The 16,592-nt window shown below is 36.6% G+C and overlaps 1 protein-coding gene across 1 annotated transcript in view; it reads right to left on the reverse strand.

Moving 5' to 3' along the window:
• Positions 1-7,678, reverse strand: part of LOC311433922 (uncharacterized protein) — a 104,603-nt gene extending 96,925 nt beyond the window's left edge. The window contains exon 1 of the mRNA XM_084513639.1: positions 7,513-7,678. The gene's annotated coding sequence lies outside the window, so the exon portion shown is untranslated. The remainder of the gene's footprint in view (positions 1-7,512) is intronic.
• Positions 7,679-16,592: the final 8,914 nt, after the last annotated feature.

Genomic DNA, 16,592 nt, shown 5'->3' on the forward strand with positions numbered 1-16,592 from the left:
AATAATAAAAAAAATCCTGCTAGTCTTTATTTTTAATTTCTTGGCCAAAGCTATCCTTTTTCTTTTTTTTTTTTTTTTTTAAGGTTTTCATGGATTTCTCTTTATTATTATTATTATTATTATTGTTGTTGTTGTTATTGTTATTATTATTATTTTATAATTTTTAATTTTTAATTATAAATAATTTAAAATTTATAATAATAATTTAAAATTTTTATTTATTTTATTTTATTTTATTTTATTTTATTTTATTTTATTTTATTTTATTTTATTTTATTTTATTTTATTTTATTTTATTTTATTAATAAAATGTCCAAAACTCCTGAAAATATTAGGACTTTTTAGTTTAAAGTATGGAGTTTGAGGTTTTTCAGAGCAATGTTTCAGGAGAAAAAAAAAGAAGCTCTTTATGTTTTTGTTGTTGTTGTTGTTGTTTTTCTGGTAGAAAATGAGGAGGCCCATCTAATGCTTATTTTTCTCCTATTCTAATCATCCAACCTTGAACTTTGTATTTCTTGGGTCTTCACTATACATCCCTGGATGTGTTGCTATCTCCCTGATACTGATTTTTCTATCCTAAAATTTAAAACAGATCAGATGTATTGTGCAATTAAAGTCAGCTGCTCTACTGATGATGAAGAATAACTAGCTCTGATCTAATGGTCTATTTAAATGTTAAAACATAGGAGCTGTCTTTTTCCCACTTTCTCTCTATGCTGAAGCACAACATGAGAAGGTGTGCAACCACATGTTCATCTGCTCCTCCTAGAATACTGGGCAATAGGAAAGACAGGCTGCACGCAGTGCAGCATCCATCAGGGTTGTTGATGATTGTCATAGTAGGAACAAAACATCCCTGTCCTGGAGGTGATCAGGCTGGTACAGTACACTTTCTGATCTGCAAGCATCACATGCTGCTGGTGGACTGTTTGGTCCAGAAGCATTTATCGTGTTGTTCATGAGCACAAATTACAGCATAACCAGCACTAGTCAAGACTTTCTATAACAAAGGTGATCATATATCTCTCATAATAAATTTAAGATTATACTATTGTACCTATGCATCTATCCACAACTGTACCTTAAAATAATGGGCTCATTTTCTCTGACATCAGGGTTACACATATCTTATTAAAATAAAAGAAGAAAAGAAAAGCAAGCATTTCTTACTTTTACTTTGGTTAGTGTAGACTAGAAAATTCAAGTACTTGATCATACAAGACAGACAAACTATATTTCAAGCATCAGAGGCCATAATCCATCTCCTTTTATAGCCTGACTTTCTCTCCTAGAGCAATAGTTGAATGTGAATTCACCCAGTGTTGTTTTCTAGCCAAACTGTAGTTGCATCCATAATATCACATGCTTCTTTATACTCACATGCCCCCAGCTTTTCCATTCTCCTTCCTAAATGTCTTGCCTTTGTACTTAAACAACTTAATAAGCCCATATTTTCAGTTGATTCTACACTGCAATAAAGACTATACATTCAAGTTATTCTAGCTGCTTTCTGCTGTAAGTGCATTCTTCCCCTTTATCTGTGTTATCTATTCATTAAATATGTATCTTTCTACTGGAGTTTTTAATCACCACAGGGATCTTTTCCATTTCCATGTGAATGATTTGTTCTTTTTTTGTGCAAAGAGGAAAACACACTTTTAATGTAGAAAGTACACTGCATGTTGTACGACTGATTACATCTTTCCCCAGTCTCACCCTCCCTGTACATAAATGTACTCACATCACACATCTCAGCTCCTGAAAGGACAAAAAGTTCAAAATGGGTGGAAGAATCCATGCTTAGCAGATGCTTTTCCAGTACTTCAAACCTTGCTTAGCTCTCTACCATGAATTAAAATATTAATTATGGCAAGCTCTTTAAATATGAGTGTCTGCATTTAAAAAGAAGGGAATTTAGCACAGAAGAAAATAAGGTACTAGCTGCTGTGGAAATAGTTCAGACTTGTGTTGTCCACAGCCTGGGATTTTTGAGAGCACTCACTGGTGTACATGTGCCTTGGGTGCTGCGTTCTGCATCCTTTTGGACCAGTTTGTCCTGTGCTTAGGGAGACCACTTTATAAAATTGGCTAAATAGCAATCAAGCTGGACTGCTTTGGGACACTTACATAACTATTTGGTCAAGTTTTGCTTGAATTTAGTCAAGATAAAGCTACCCATCTAGAGTGGTCTAAGCAACCACTCTATTCTTTCTGGGTAGTAATTGTGTGTGATAAGGTTCTCCTAAAGGTCATAGACTTAGTCTGAGGATGGAATGAGTGATCTTCTGAATGCGCTTTTCTCATTCAATTGACCGAGACCTCAACTAGGCAATTGACTGAATGCTAATTTCTATATAGCTACAATTAAATAGGATGAATCTGACCTTTGTGTTTTTCTTGTCCCCAAGGCTCAGTGACCCTAACTAAGAGCAATAAGCCCTGGAAGCTAACAGCCGCATATTTATGGAGGACTACAATCTTTTTAGCTTGAAGCTCTAGCCACCTGTGATTTTCTGGCCAACTGTCCTCTGGATATGCAATCAAAGAGCATACTTTTAGGGGAATGGACATGTCATTGTAGAATAAAAATAATAATAATTACAAACATCTCTTCTGAGATCTAGAGGAAATTAAAATATTTCTTGATGTTGCTTGTTTGTGGGTCACAGCATTCCTGAGGACCTGATTCAAAAACTAATTATGCTCTGTGGCTCTAAGACTTTCCTAAACAAATAATTTATTGGTTGGAAAAGAGAAGCAATATGAAGAAGGCTTTTATATAAGATAGACTCTCTGTGGCATTTAGTCATTGGATAAAACTACTCTTCCAGGGAGGGAATATGAGGAGAAGGAATTTTTTATCTACGTCTGGATGAAAAGACAAGGAACAACATCCTGATATAGCTTTAGCTCTCACCTCTTTTTTGTACCTGCCTTGAAGACTTAGAGTCTTCTACATTATTCTACATTCATCTCACCAAATTTAGCCCTCTAAAAATTGACAACTAGTTTCTCTCTGTACAGGGAGATTCCCAAAAAGTTAACCATACCAACCCAAGCAATCCTATAGTTCTGTTGCTTACAAAAATTTGTTTGGGAGCTGGGAATATTTGAAGGAACAAATTCAACCACTAAATTGGAGTTAGTTTTCTTGAGGTTGAAAGAATTGAACATCAGGGCAAATTCAGGGGATGTAGTTGATTCATTCTTATTTGGTTTTGAAATGAAGTTAGACATTTTCCCCCTAAAAAAAAAAAAAAAGTTTAGTTCAGTTTAGAAGTTCAGCTTCCAGGATATATTTTATTGTCCTAGTCAACTGAAGGTAGTAGAGTTTGTGTAGTCTCTTTTGAACACTCCATGATGTTACTTATAACACTTAAGTTTTCCCATTTATTCTTCCACTTTATGGACCATAGAGAACACAATAAGTTCATCATTGTCTCTCACACACTCAGAACATTTGCAGCTCTTCATTAGTGTGCTGAGCACCACGGAAGTTTGTGTTTGTTCATTTAGCTAATTTAAAGTATCCTAAATTAAAAAAAGCTAATTTACTGGAACAGTCAAGTTCGCTTATTTTTATTTAGAGTTATTAATCAAAAGAATCTATTATAGCTTTTACTCTGTGAAAGTCGTAATCTATTGGCCTTAATCAGTAATTTAGATAATTTTCTATAACTTCCCCTTATGCTTTGAAATGAGAGATTAGGAACTCAGTAAGAACATGGAGTATGAAGCTACCCAAAGTTACATCTAAAAAATCCAAGATCTTAATTTAATGATAGCTTGATTTTGGTTTTATTTAACATTTGTTTGTGGGCTTTAGTTAACCTTTCTATTTTATGAACAATTAAAAACAAAAGAAAATAAGCTCTTCCAAAGATAGAAGAATCTACTAAGGCCAAATGGAACACAAATGGAATATCAACATTTTGCAAAGGAAAAAAAAAAAAAAATTACCTTAAGGCTACTTAAACACTCAATTTACCAAATTACCCCTGTTTAGTGTAATGGAATAAATGGCATGCATAGAGGATTGCTGTTGGCAGGATATCATTAGAGCTAAAAAGGTAATGGGCCCTGAATAATGCCCCGAGGAATCCTGGATACTGCAAACTGAAGATGAGTGACCATCTATCAGAAATTAGAGAGAAGAACAGATAGACAGCAAAATCTGAATCCAAAATCTGAACTTAAAATTTTCTTGCTTTACAGTGAGGATCTTACCTACAACAAATACCATGATACTTTATTGCCTATTGAAACCAAGAGAAAACTACCATGGAATTTAATGGCATGGGGTAGCAGTGTACTAGCTGTACTACATAGCAGTGTACTGTACTACATAGCATTTATGACCAGAATTCATTTGTTGAACTGTAAATGTCTACATCTGAGGTGGTCATCCAAGCTTGTCTCTGTAGCCATTTGGGCAAGAAATAATCATTTCTGTGCAATCGACTTCATGTAGAAAAGTAAAATAGTCAAGTTAGTCAAGTTGGATCACTCCACCACCATCGGCAAGTTCCTGTTTTGTTACTGACCTTAAATTTAGGTGAAATTTAATCCTAGTCAGCATGATTATAGAGTGGGAGAAATTTGTATCAAAGCAGGTCTGAAAAAAATCCTTTGCGCATTATACATGTAAGCCTTAGAAACTCAATACCGTATGGATGTTGTCTTGCACTTACATGCAAAGACAGAGTCTTTGCATTTTAGGCAATTTATAATGCCTAAATTGCCTGTGCAGGAATGATGTTGAGACTGCCTAAAAGACAAACCCTTTTTCTTTGCCTGCAGGGCTTTTCTGCCACCTCTTATCCTCCACAGTGTGGGGAGTATTACTGTCCTGCTGTCACTGAGCTCAGGACACAAGTGTCATCTTTGATAAGGACATGTCTATAATGCAGGACCTATCATCATGCAGATTCTTTCCATAGAGTATAAGACATGATCTGTCCCATCCACTTAGAAAGCTGAAAGACTTCTCTGAAATCCCACCATTATATTTCTCAGTTACTGAGGGATTTCTTTCTCCTCCTGACAAATACAGTCTTGTACTACCAAGAAACTGTCCAGAAACAGCTTGCAAAAGTCATTTCCTCAGATTTCCATTGGACTGCATAATCAGTTTTTTAATCTCTTGCTGTCATTCCCTTTTCTTTTGTCCACTGTGGGTATTTTATTTTATTTTATTATTTTATTATATTTGTATTATTTTGTTTGGGAAAATGAAGATTGATTCCTAGATCAAGTTCAACTGTAATCATAATTCATTTGGGGTTTAGCAACACAACCAGGAAAGAGGATGAGAAAAAAGATTTGGTTTAACTGAAGACTTTACTTAGCTTAGTAAAACGTATGTCTTTACATGAACTTTTCCATCTAATGTAAAACAAAGATTTAGATACTTAAAAAAAAAAAAAAAAAAAAAGTAACATCTGACTCACATCACTGTCAGAGGTTATCCTCTTTTAATTGAACAATTGAGTAAGCAGGGTATTTACTTTAAACATGAAAAATCAGTGCCATTCCTCTCTTTCACACAAAGGGGTTTGAACCCTTTTTCTTTCACGTCATAAGAGAATATCTACATCACTAGTGTGCAGCATACTATTTCTCTTTTCATAAAGAGATGCAAAGAGATGGGACATCCACTGGAGCATAGGCTGAAAAACAGCTTTCCAGCCTCCCAAGTGATTGTCCAAACACCAGGACAGAGAGTGCTGAATATTTAAATGTTTTAAACAAGGTAAAATTAATCCAGTAACGGAATATAGGAAACTGTTACTCCAGAATACTGTAGAATATTGTGATGGATATATGTTCAAATACACTCAGATATCATGGACAAATAAACTTGCTCCTAACAGTTACTGTGTTAAATAAAAGACATGAGGATGCACGGTTACCATTTTTAATCTGACATTCTTTTTAGAGGAGTTTGAAACAGCCAAAATAATACCATTTCTTCTCATTTTTTAAAGTGTTTAAGTACTTCCTGGTTTTATGCATTTAAGTATTTAAAGTATTTGGCCATAATAATAATATTCCTGCTGAATTTCTCATACTCGTTATTAGCATTCTCTTGTTAATGCTCAGATTACGTATGTACTTCTATACATCTGAAAAGTCTAGATTTGGTGTGGTTTCATTTTTACTCCTCTTTATATGCCCAAACTTATCTCTAGATTTCATGTTATAGAGGAGTTTTCTCATTAACCTTCCTTTACACCCCAGGACATTGCCGTCATCTTGAAGTAATCTAAGACCTTCAGCTAAAAAAATTCTGCTTTTCCAGGGAGGTATGGAACAGACCTTTGACTTTCCTCCTCTAGAAGCCTGTTATAAGATGTCAGAACATCTTTTGTGATTATGATGAGCTTTTCCCTAAAGAGAAGATGTTCTATGGAGTTTTGAGATATGGATTTGTGGATGTTTTCAGAGTCTGTGTTCTTACTGTCACATAAGGGACAAAGTCTGCAGCCAGCTGAGTTCGAAGATAATCCTGTTAAATCATGCCAAAGCAGGGGATCATGCCAAATTCAAAGCAAACACCATTGACAAATGAAAAGGAGCTCAGTTCTATCACGACATCCATCCTCATCTGACAGGAGAGGAGCTGGGCCATGAGTGTGGAAGCAAGAGAGAGGCAGGCCAAGGCCAAAACTGGGGCACCGTCAGAGCTCATTAATGTCATGATGACTATGAGAAGCCGTACGTTATTTAGACAAACCCTGCGGCTATCCTAATTGACAGCATTCAGCTCAAAGCCACCTTTACTCCCTGTCCAGTGGAGTTCGCCATCATTATAAAATTTATCTCTCTTGATATACCCCTGTGAGGAACAGACTGGCTACCCCATGTAAAAAACAGGTATAGAAGTAACAAACCATTTGACTTATGACACACAGGAAATCTATATCCAAGACAGCAACTGAATGCAGATCACCTATTTTTAAAATCTGGTGTGTTTACACCCGTACCATCTTTTCAATATGTTATGCATGTTCTAGAAATATTAAGTGAATGAATATTACATGGGTTAGCAACAGATTAATAGAATGATAAAAAATCAAAAAGCAATCACAGAGTCTTCGCATTCACATTGAGCTTACTTAAGTAAGTGCTTTGATGATCTCTGAACATACAAATAATTTGAATTGCATCCTGAACATACATACACAAAATCTACCTCTTTCTTTCTTTCCTGCTCAACTTTAGTGTGTTCTAGTTCTTAAACAGAGATTGGTGATTTCATATTCAGACTAAATTGTTTTCTTTTAATACATGCCCTGGATTTCAGTCAGAATGATCAATAAAAATGGCAAAGTAAAAAATATTAGCCAGGGTGGGAAAAAGATGTTGGCCATCTTGTGGAAGACTCACAGCTAGCCAGTGCATGGACTATATGCCATTAATTTTCCTTTAAATGGGATCTAATATTGTTTTTCATATTTTGTTTTTAAACACACATTGATATACTTCAGAGGGTTTTTTATCTAAAAAGACAGTGTCGTGGTTCCGCTCGAGTGGGCAGCCGAGCTCCACCACAGCCGCTCTCTCACTCCCCCTCCTCAAAGAGGAATGGGGAGAAAATATGTGAAAAGGGCTCAAGGATTGAGATAAGGACGAGAAAATCACGCAATAATTATTGTAACGGGCAAAACAGACTCAGCATAAGAAGATAGTAAGATTTATTGCTCCTTACTAACGAGCTAGAGAAGTGAGAAACAAAGGAAAGAAACCAAAAGCACCTTCCCCCCCCATCCACCCTCTTCCACCTCCTCCCCCCGAGCGGCGCAGGGGAACGGGGGAATGGGGGTTATGGTCAGTCTACAGCACTTCTTCTCTGCCACTCCTTCTTGGTTACTCTCATCCCCTGTGCTGTGGGGTCCCACCCACGGGATGCAGTCCCTGATGAACTGATCCGGTGTGGGCTTCCCACAGGCAGCAGCTCTTCCAGAACTGCTCCAGATATGGGTCCGTACCATGGGGTCCATCCCACAGGAGAAAACTGCTCCAACCTGGCTCCCCTACGTGCAGCAGCTCCTGCCAGGTCACCTGCTCCTGCATGGTCTCCTCTCCACGGGCTACAGGTTCGGCCCGGAATCTGCTCCAGCAGGGGTCTTCCACAGGCGGCAGCCTCCGTCGGTGCAGGGCTACCTGCTCCACCGTGGTCTCCTCCACGGGCTGCAGCATGGAATCCTGCTCCACCGTGGTAGTCCATGGGCTGCAGGGGGACATCCTGCTTCTCCATGGTCCTCACCACAGGCCGCAGGGGACTTCTGCTCCGGCGCCTGGAGCACCTCTCCCCCTCCTTCTACACTGACCTTGGCACCTGCAAGGCTGTTTCTCACTCCCTTCACTCTCCCGGCTGCTGTGTGGCGCAGTGTTTTTTTCCATGTCTTAAATATGCTCCCACAAAGGCGCAAAACAACATCGCTTATTGGCTCAGCTCTGGAAAACAATGGGGCCCTTCCCAAACATGGGGCAGCTTCTAGATCTTTCTCACAGAAACCACCCCTGTGGCCCCCTGCTACCAAAACCTTGCCACGTAAACCCACTGCAGACAGATATCATGTAGTCTTTATCCATCAGTGGCTCACAATGTGCTTATTGAATGCTGATCCAGTCAAAAAGGACAGCTTAGTAGGAGAAAATCTCTGCCTGTGTACATTAAAAGTGAAAGAAAGCAAGATCCTAACCTAAAAACATTCTTTCAAATTTGTCAGTCAATAAATCATGAAAAAAATAAAATAAAACAAACAGCTTCTATAGTTTAAAATTATGTAAAGGTAAATCACTTTATTTACATTGATTTGAAAAGTTGATTGGTGAAGACCATCAATGTTAGAAATCTAAGCAAACAAAAATAAACATCAATTAAGATTTCATTTTGTGATTCTGTGAAGATCTGAAAGTTCATTTTGGGTTTCCTTAAGATTAAAGTGGAAAAAATATGTTTAAAATAGGTTAAAATATTTGTCATTCTATAAAGGAGATCACTGTATATTACTTCTGATGAAATAGATACAAACAATAGACAATCCATAACGGAGAGTGTAGGGAAAACTAGCAAACAAACTTATTTTTATGTGAAAACATCATGAAATGGCATAAATGCTGGCCCCAAAACTAAAGAAATTAAAAAAAAAAAAAATAGCCAGCCTTTTGTAAAGCAAAAAATGCAGTAGTAATAAGGGGACACATACTGTTCTTATTATGAAAAAGAATGAGCATAACGAAGGCGAAATGAAGAAATAAATATAGATACAAAGATTATTACACATACAAGTAACAAATTGAAGTATTATCTGGTCTACATAACTACATGGTGGAAAAGCAGATTATATTGATCTATATGATTTCATTTATCTATCTACCTGTCTTATTTTACAGGTTCCATTATTACAAATAAAAGAACCATTGGCCCAGCCTCACAAAAACTTTTGAACCATTGAGCTCTTTGCATCCAAGACCAATAGAAAGCTGATTTGTTTAAATCACATATTGAGAGATAAAACCAAAATATTAAGTAAATCAAACTGCTTGTTTTTAATATATTTGAGTTCTCATTTTGATTTTAGCTTTTTATTTACTTATTTTGCATTTCAAAGTAAATACTCACTTTGTACAAAAAGTAATTAAGATTTTTTTATACATGTTAGAACAGATTTTTTTTGACATTGCAGAAATGTCTTCCAAAACATTAAGAGCATGAAATTAGTCAAAATCAAGCTTTTATTATGAGTCAGCAGTAATTTGATGACCTACAGTTATTTAAAACTGTAATTAGAAGAAAATGTGTTTGCAATCTTCTCAGCTATCTTAGAAAGTTTGAGCTAAGAATGATATCTAAGACCCTGAAATGACTGAAATGACCCTCAGCATCCCTACCTTTTTCATGTCTTGCTGGTGATGACTTCAGAGCTTCAGTTCCACTATCTGGGAATTAAAAATTACTTTTTCTAAACAGCAACCAATTTCGGGTCTTTTATGAGATTAGATTAGTAGGACTGAGAGAAAAATGATCTATATCTGTGAGCTCTAGTCAGTCAGGAGGATGAAGTCTCTTTTCAACCAGTATCCCATTGGTGAGAGCAGTCACTAAGATACTGGAAACCTGTTCACAGCTTTTCTGTGCCTGAAGGTATGGAGCTAGGTCAGACATCTCAATAATGAATTTGTCAGTGGGTACTCTTGACTATGGCAAGTAGGGACTCGACTGTAGAGCAATCAAGCATACTTCTCTCAGGGCAGAAAGAAATATCTTGATTTTATGAATTTTCTTGGAGCCTGGTTGAAAAAATTCTGTTATATAATTTATAGACATAATTTACCTCTCATATTTTAGCTCAGTATCATGATGATAGTTTCACTGCAGATCATAGAGAACAGAGTTCTTGGACCTATACAGCAGTAATTAAAACTCCCTCAGAAGGTGTGGTTGTCTTTCCAGTAATAAAGTAAATTTTGGGTTGTAACGTTATTTTTCTTGGCGTGGTTTCATGTCCTAACTTCACTCACAGATGGAAAAAGTTTTTCCTGTGGATAATCCACTGTAACAAATACTGGATATTCTTCTCTGGGTATTCATTTTGAGATGACTCTCAGATTATTCCTGTTCATTGTACTAATGAGAATAAGATCCTCATCGAAACTAAATGACTATGACAAAGAACAGGTTAGGCTTGTGCAAGATGTTGAATTTTGCATTCCAGGTTGGAGGAAATTAAAACTTGATCATCACCTAGAATGACTCATATTGCCATTTCTTGGAGAATGGAAAATAAGGGCACGTTTTAGATCTGTGTGTATCACCCACTTCTGAAATAGCTGGAGTTGTGGGCTGTGTTGACAACCACAGCTATCCTGATGAACCTCTATCTTGAACACCTACAGATGGAATGAATGCCCTTTCAGAGACCCAGAGAAGAAATAAAGCTCTGCATTGGCAGAGAGGTGGTTGTATAGGGATACAGACCTTGTTTTATAACAGACAATGCATCAGTGTTGCAGTTGAATTTCTGGGGTGGATGGGTAGCCAAAATGTCCCATCTACCCTCTGGCACAGAAGCCACCCTGTGTTCAAGAGATGTTTGTGGTTCCACTTTCTGCTGTTCAGTGCAGCTCTTCTTGTGAGCTTTCTAATGTTTAGTAAGAGATAACAGATTAAGCCAAGTGCAGAGATAATGAAATATAAATTAGTAGGTTTGCCAGCCTTTATCCACAGCACTGTCAGAGTGTATTATCTAGTATATCTAGTTCAGAGCAGTCAGTTAAATTTCCCCTTATCAGAAACTGAGTGTGAAGTGTGGTAATGTTGCTAAGTGCAGAACAAAAATTTCTCTTTTTTTGCATCCCATGACTGCTCCAGGCAACATTCTTGGAAACCTCTGAGTAGGAAGGAAAAGAAGACCCTGAGATATATACACTGTGACAAGCCAGGAGGCTAAGCTCCACCGGTAAACCGTCCTGTGAGCGGCAGTCGCCTGTGGCTGTGACATTACCACACTTTGCTCAGCTTCAGAAAGGGAAATTTAACTGACGACTGCTATGAACTGAAGCCACAGTCTAAACCAGATAATACACCCTGACAATACTGTCAGGCAAAAAAGGCTGTGTTCCCATTGATTTCATCGCATTGGAGACATATTACCCAGGGCTGTGTATGTTTGAGGGTATATGTGAACACTGTGGGAATATCAAAGGGAAAGACACACTGATTTGGGCAGAAACAGGCCTTGCAGAGATAAATCCCTGAAGTGCACTGAGTGAAATACATATTATTTGGCTAAGCAGGCATGGCAAAAATATTGATTGTAATTATAACTTAACGCTCGGTGTTTGTTTAAAGGAGTACAAAGCAGAGAAAATAACATTTCTTGCATCTCCGTGTTGTTTCTGATGGATTGGAAGTCTAATTTGCCTACACATCCAGCAGGATACAAACATCAATGACAGACAAAACTCAAAAGGTTCAGAGTTCAGGTTCAGCTCAGAAAGGATCCAAGCTTCTCTTAACCACTTGGGTCTTGGACGACAGATGCTGCATAAATAGGCTTGTGATCATATGAAAAAAGGTAAATGTTTAGTTCCAAAAGATATATATTAAAAAATAAATAATAATAATAATAATAATAGATTTAAATGGTTCTCATACTTCAGAACATACGCTAACTACTAGTTATTAGGCTTACCAGAAAACTTCACCAATTTTGAAAAGAAAATAAATTCAGTTTCTATGTTTTTATTATGTTTTTTTTGTTTGTTTGTTTGTTTTTTTTTGTTTTTTTTTTTGTTTGTTTGGTTTTTTTAACTTTTACCTAGCACTTGTGTCCTTGCAAGCTATGGACATTACAGTCAAATGCTATGTTGAAAGTGCATCTTTTAGAATCTCAAATAAAGTGTTTTGTCATAAAAATATTGAAGGTTCAAGATTATCAAGGCTTACTGTTTCACAGAGACTTGATCCATGTGTTGGACTGTGGGAGTCAAATTTTTTTTGAGGGCTTAGTTGGGAATTTCTTGATGGCAGGGTCTGAAGCTTTCTCTTACAGTGATAAGCACATTCCACTCTCCTGCAACAACATGTATTACAAAATAGGAATAGCTTGTCACAATCAGGTGAGTTAATCTTAAGACTTTTAGAAGAAGGTGACCAAGCCTCATGGCTTTTAACTTGTGCCTACCACTGTAATAAGTCATTTCATAAAGAAAAGAAAAAAAAAAAGAAAAAAAAAAGTTCAAACAAATTAGTTTATTAAACCTTTTATAATGGGAGTATTTATCAAAAATATGAAGCAGGAAATAATAACAGGTGCCTAACTTCACTTCATGTAAAGGATATCTTTGGTATATACACAATTAATTCACTCTTCATTTCACTGCGGTGAATTCCAGCTGCCTATGCTGTCTCTATCTTTCTTAAGAATTCAACAACTTCAACCGCAGCACTCTGCAAAAGCGATAAATTAGGATCCAAGATGAACTAATGTTTCATTTGAAATGTTTCATGCCAGTTTGCAGCTTCCAAATTAGCATGAAACAGCACCAGAGGAAACAGAGGGATTCTCCTGCAATGTACAAAGAGCTATGTGAACTTTTGAAATGCCTGAGATCTCATTACTGACAACATTTTGACCTCAGAGTTTTCATCTACTGACCTGGAGGCTGCCTTTGGAAGTAGAAATGCAGATTCCCCATTCAGCATGACTCCATGGGTTTATCAAGCTAGATGATTATTTTTTATTTTAATTTTTTTTTTTTTTCAAAATGAAAGGCAACAATATGTGGCTTCAAAAATTGTGGAAAAGTAATTAAAAATGATATATAGGAAAGTCAGATAAATAAGCGATCATCTAGGAAAAAGACAGACAGAATGGAGTCCTTTCTGGGGTGCTTTTGGTAAGCTTTTATGTTTTGTTGCTAAGCCTGTTGAATCCCATCCAGAGATCTGGGATTAAAAGCTCTACAGAGGCTTAAATTACCAAACAAAAAGCAGGGAAAGAGCAAGAGCTACTCGTCTTCTGAAGCTACCTCTCATTACTCTTGTGACCCAGATTTATTGGAAATACTATTCAGCAGCAAAAGGGGGAAAAAAAGTCTGAGATAAGGTAATAAGCAAATAGTAAGGAAAAACTTGCTGTTTATTTGGAGGAAAAAATAATACAACATCCCAGCCCCACTAAGATAAAACATTGTTTATGTCAACAGAAAGAGAAGTTCATCACAATATAAAATGTTTGTATAAACCTGTGCACATTATTTTAAGAGACTTTATGTCAAATTTGGGAGAATAGTACTATATTCTCATTTTTGGAGTCCCAGAAAAGGCTAAGTAATTTGGAAAGTAATTTCTTAGGACTCCAGATAATAATTTTTATTCTAATAGACAGTCTGGAGACAAAAGGATCAGCAAAATACTTTCTTTGAAGAACATGGAAACATGGAAGACATGGAAGAGTCAGAGTCAGCACAGCAACAGTTTTTTTTTTTTTTTTTTTTTTTTTTTTTTTTTTTTTTTATCTGATGCAGATTTTTAGCTTCTTTGCACTATGTATAAGACTCATGATTTTAAACACTGATCCCCTTGTTCCTTTGTGGGATTGTTGTATTCTGTTGCAACAAAATAATGCTCCAAGCAATTTCTTCTCTCAGTGTCATTTTCATTCCAGTTTGCTCCTTGCTGGAAATTAGCTAGATGTTGTTGTTTAAACAGCTTTTAAAATACAGAGTGTAAAAGCCTCACCTCCAGACTCTGCAAGACTTTCCTAACTGACTATGACTGAATGGAAAATTCTGCTGCCCTGATTAAACTTATATGTAGAGGTGAATAAAATATAAAAGAGGTCTTGAGCATCATCTTTTATTTAGTGTCTTGTCCAATAAGTATGATCATACTTTTAAGGATCACAGTATATTTTTAGACACCTTGTAAAGCACTCAAGCTTTTGCTTAGAGTACTAAGAGTGTATGGTTTAATAAGCCAGTTGACAGAACATTAGTGACATCAAAGTGTTGGAAAAAACTCTGTTTGCTTGCTCTTCCTTTCATCTGACTTTAAAATACAGTGCAATCAACAGGATTAGGAGGGAAAAAAAAAATATATATGCATGCAGACCAAGTGCCTCCGATGAAAGCTATGTGATGAAGTGTTTGAAAACAACGCAGAATTTCAGAAACCAAGATATTTCTCTCCATCTAAATGCAAGCCTTGGGAATACCAGATTAATGCCATCTGGGTATTGTGTGGACAGCAAAGGCACCCAGCATTTCTTACTTCTGCCATTAACTCTCAGCTGGCCAGGGTTGCTCTAGAAGAGAGAGAAAACATCCAAGCTTATTTGTCTCAGGTCAGACTAATACCCTAAGAGAGATGGTAAATGGTGATGTTCATCAGATCATATCAGTAAATAGACACCAACCATTGGACACATCTTGTCTGAATTAAAGTGTCCGCAGGGCTGGTCTCTGCAAATCCTTCAGAGATGAATGGCCACTTACAAAAAAATAATTGATTTGACCTCTTTGAGGCATTTGTTTGTAATGAGATGAACTGATTCCTAAAAGTACCTTTTTTGCTCTATTTTTCTCTTTCTTCTTTCTCTCTACGGGGAGTTTGCACTTATAGCTATCCGCATTGTACATGATGAAAGTTAGATGAAACAAATTTGGTCCAATTTCTACATAACCTACTCTCCACATTTCAAATCTTCTCCCTTGACTGATTATTCTCAGAACCATCTTGTGTCAAATGATGTCATGATACTATCTCTTGATTGGACATTGCACTCATCAGAAAAGATTGCACGTGAAGAGAGCTCTAAGCTAATTGCAAGGAAATCATAACTGGCAAGCCCCAAACCAGGTATAAGGTAATTGAAATACCATCCACTTTGCACATTACTATCTTCTGGCTGTCTAAAATGATTCATTAAAAAAGAAGATTGGTTCTCATAACATCAATGGGAATATGAATTTAGGAAAAAAAGTTACATCTATAAATTTAGCAAATTGCTTCAGTGATGATCTTATTATGCAAAACTTTTCAGAGTCTGCAGTTTTGCACCTTTGCTCTTTAGTTCTTCAAAGGATGGGAAAGCCATGCTCTCTCTTGCTTCACCATGATTCTCGTAATAAAGTTTTCTAAGAACTTGTAATACAGGAATTATACACTAACATTTGTATAATTATCTAAATCCCAGATGCATTTGTTTCTGAGTATTGAGCATTTAGTGACATTCCTCTCAACAGCAGTACTTTTGCTGGCATTTAACTTTACATCCAAGTTAGGTCTTTTTAGCATGTAAAAGGAGTGGAGTCTTTTGACCCAGAATTTGGGTCCAAATTCCACTCCAACTATTATAATTTGAGTTACTTACAAAAGAGTATCTGATCATTGGTGTATGATCATAAGGTCTTCGCTTGCAGATCTTCCAGGCTGTTGTTAATAGGACAGTCTATCTTTGAAAAACAGTCTTCCCTGTTTACACATTGCATATGATCTCTTCTCTGCTGGTCCAAAACTTTGCATGAAGTGGGAGAGCAGTAGGATTTCCTAATTCACTGGTAAGCTAAGTGCTCGTATCTGTTACTTTCCATATAAAACACTTAAAATACACTCAGCTGTGAATGTAAAGCCAAAGCTGAACAGTGAATTCTCCTGAAGGCCTGATTTTCCAGGCAGTTTTTTGCCTATGGAGATGTTTCAGCATTAATTTTGATCATATTCTCTTTCACACCCTCTATCTAAGGTACTAAAAAGGGAATTCACAGGAATTCGTAAGGTGCCATAAGCAATGTTCTCAGAAGTGTAAAAGAAATGAATACGATAATAGCTTTCAAACTAAGTTCTTCTCAATGTGTTTAGTTCACTGGGTGTTAAAGAACATTTAGTAACAGTTTAAGGGAGTCAAATGAGGATGTAATCAGAATTCATCAGGTAAGACACTATCCAAACTGAAAGTTATACACTCTTTATGCATGCCGTAACGGTTTCTTTCCCCTCCTGACCTTCTCAGATGAAAGCTGGCTGGCTTCTTTAAAGCACGTTTTTCAGGGACCTTTATCAGAGCACTGCAAAAGAT

Source organism: Aythya ferina (genome assembly GCF_964211825.1).
Source record: "Aythya ferina genome assembly, chromosome: 3".
In the NCBI taxonomy this organism is placed as follows: Eukaryota; Metazoa; Chordata; class Aves; order Anseriformes; family Anatidae; genus Aythya; species Aythya ferina.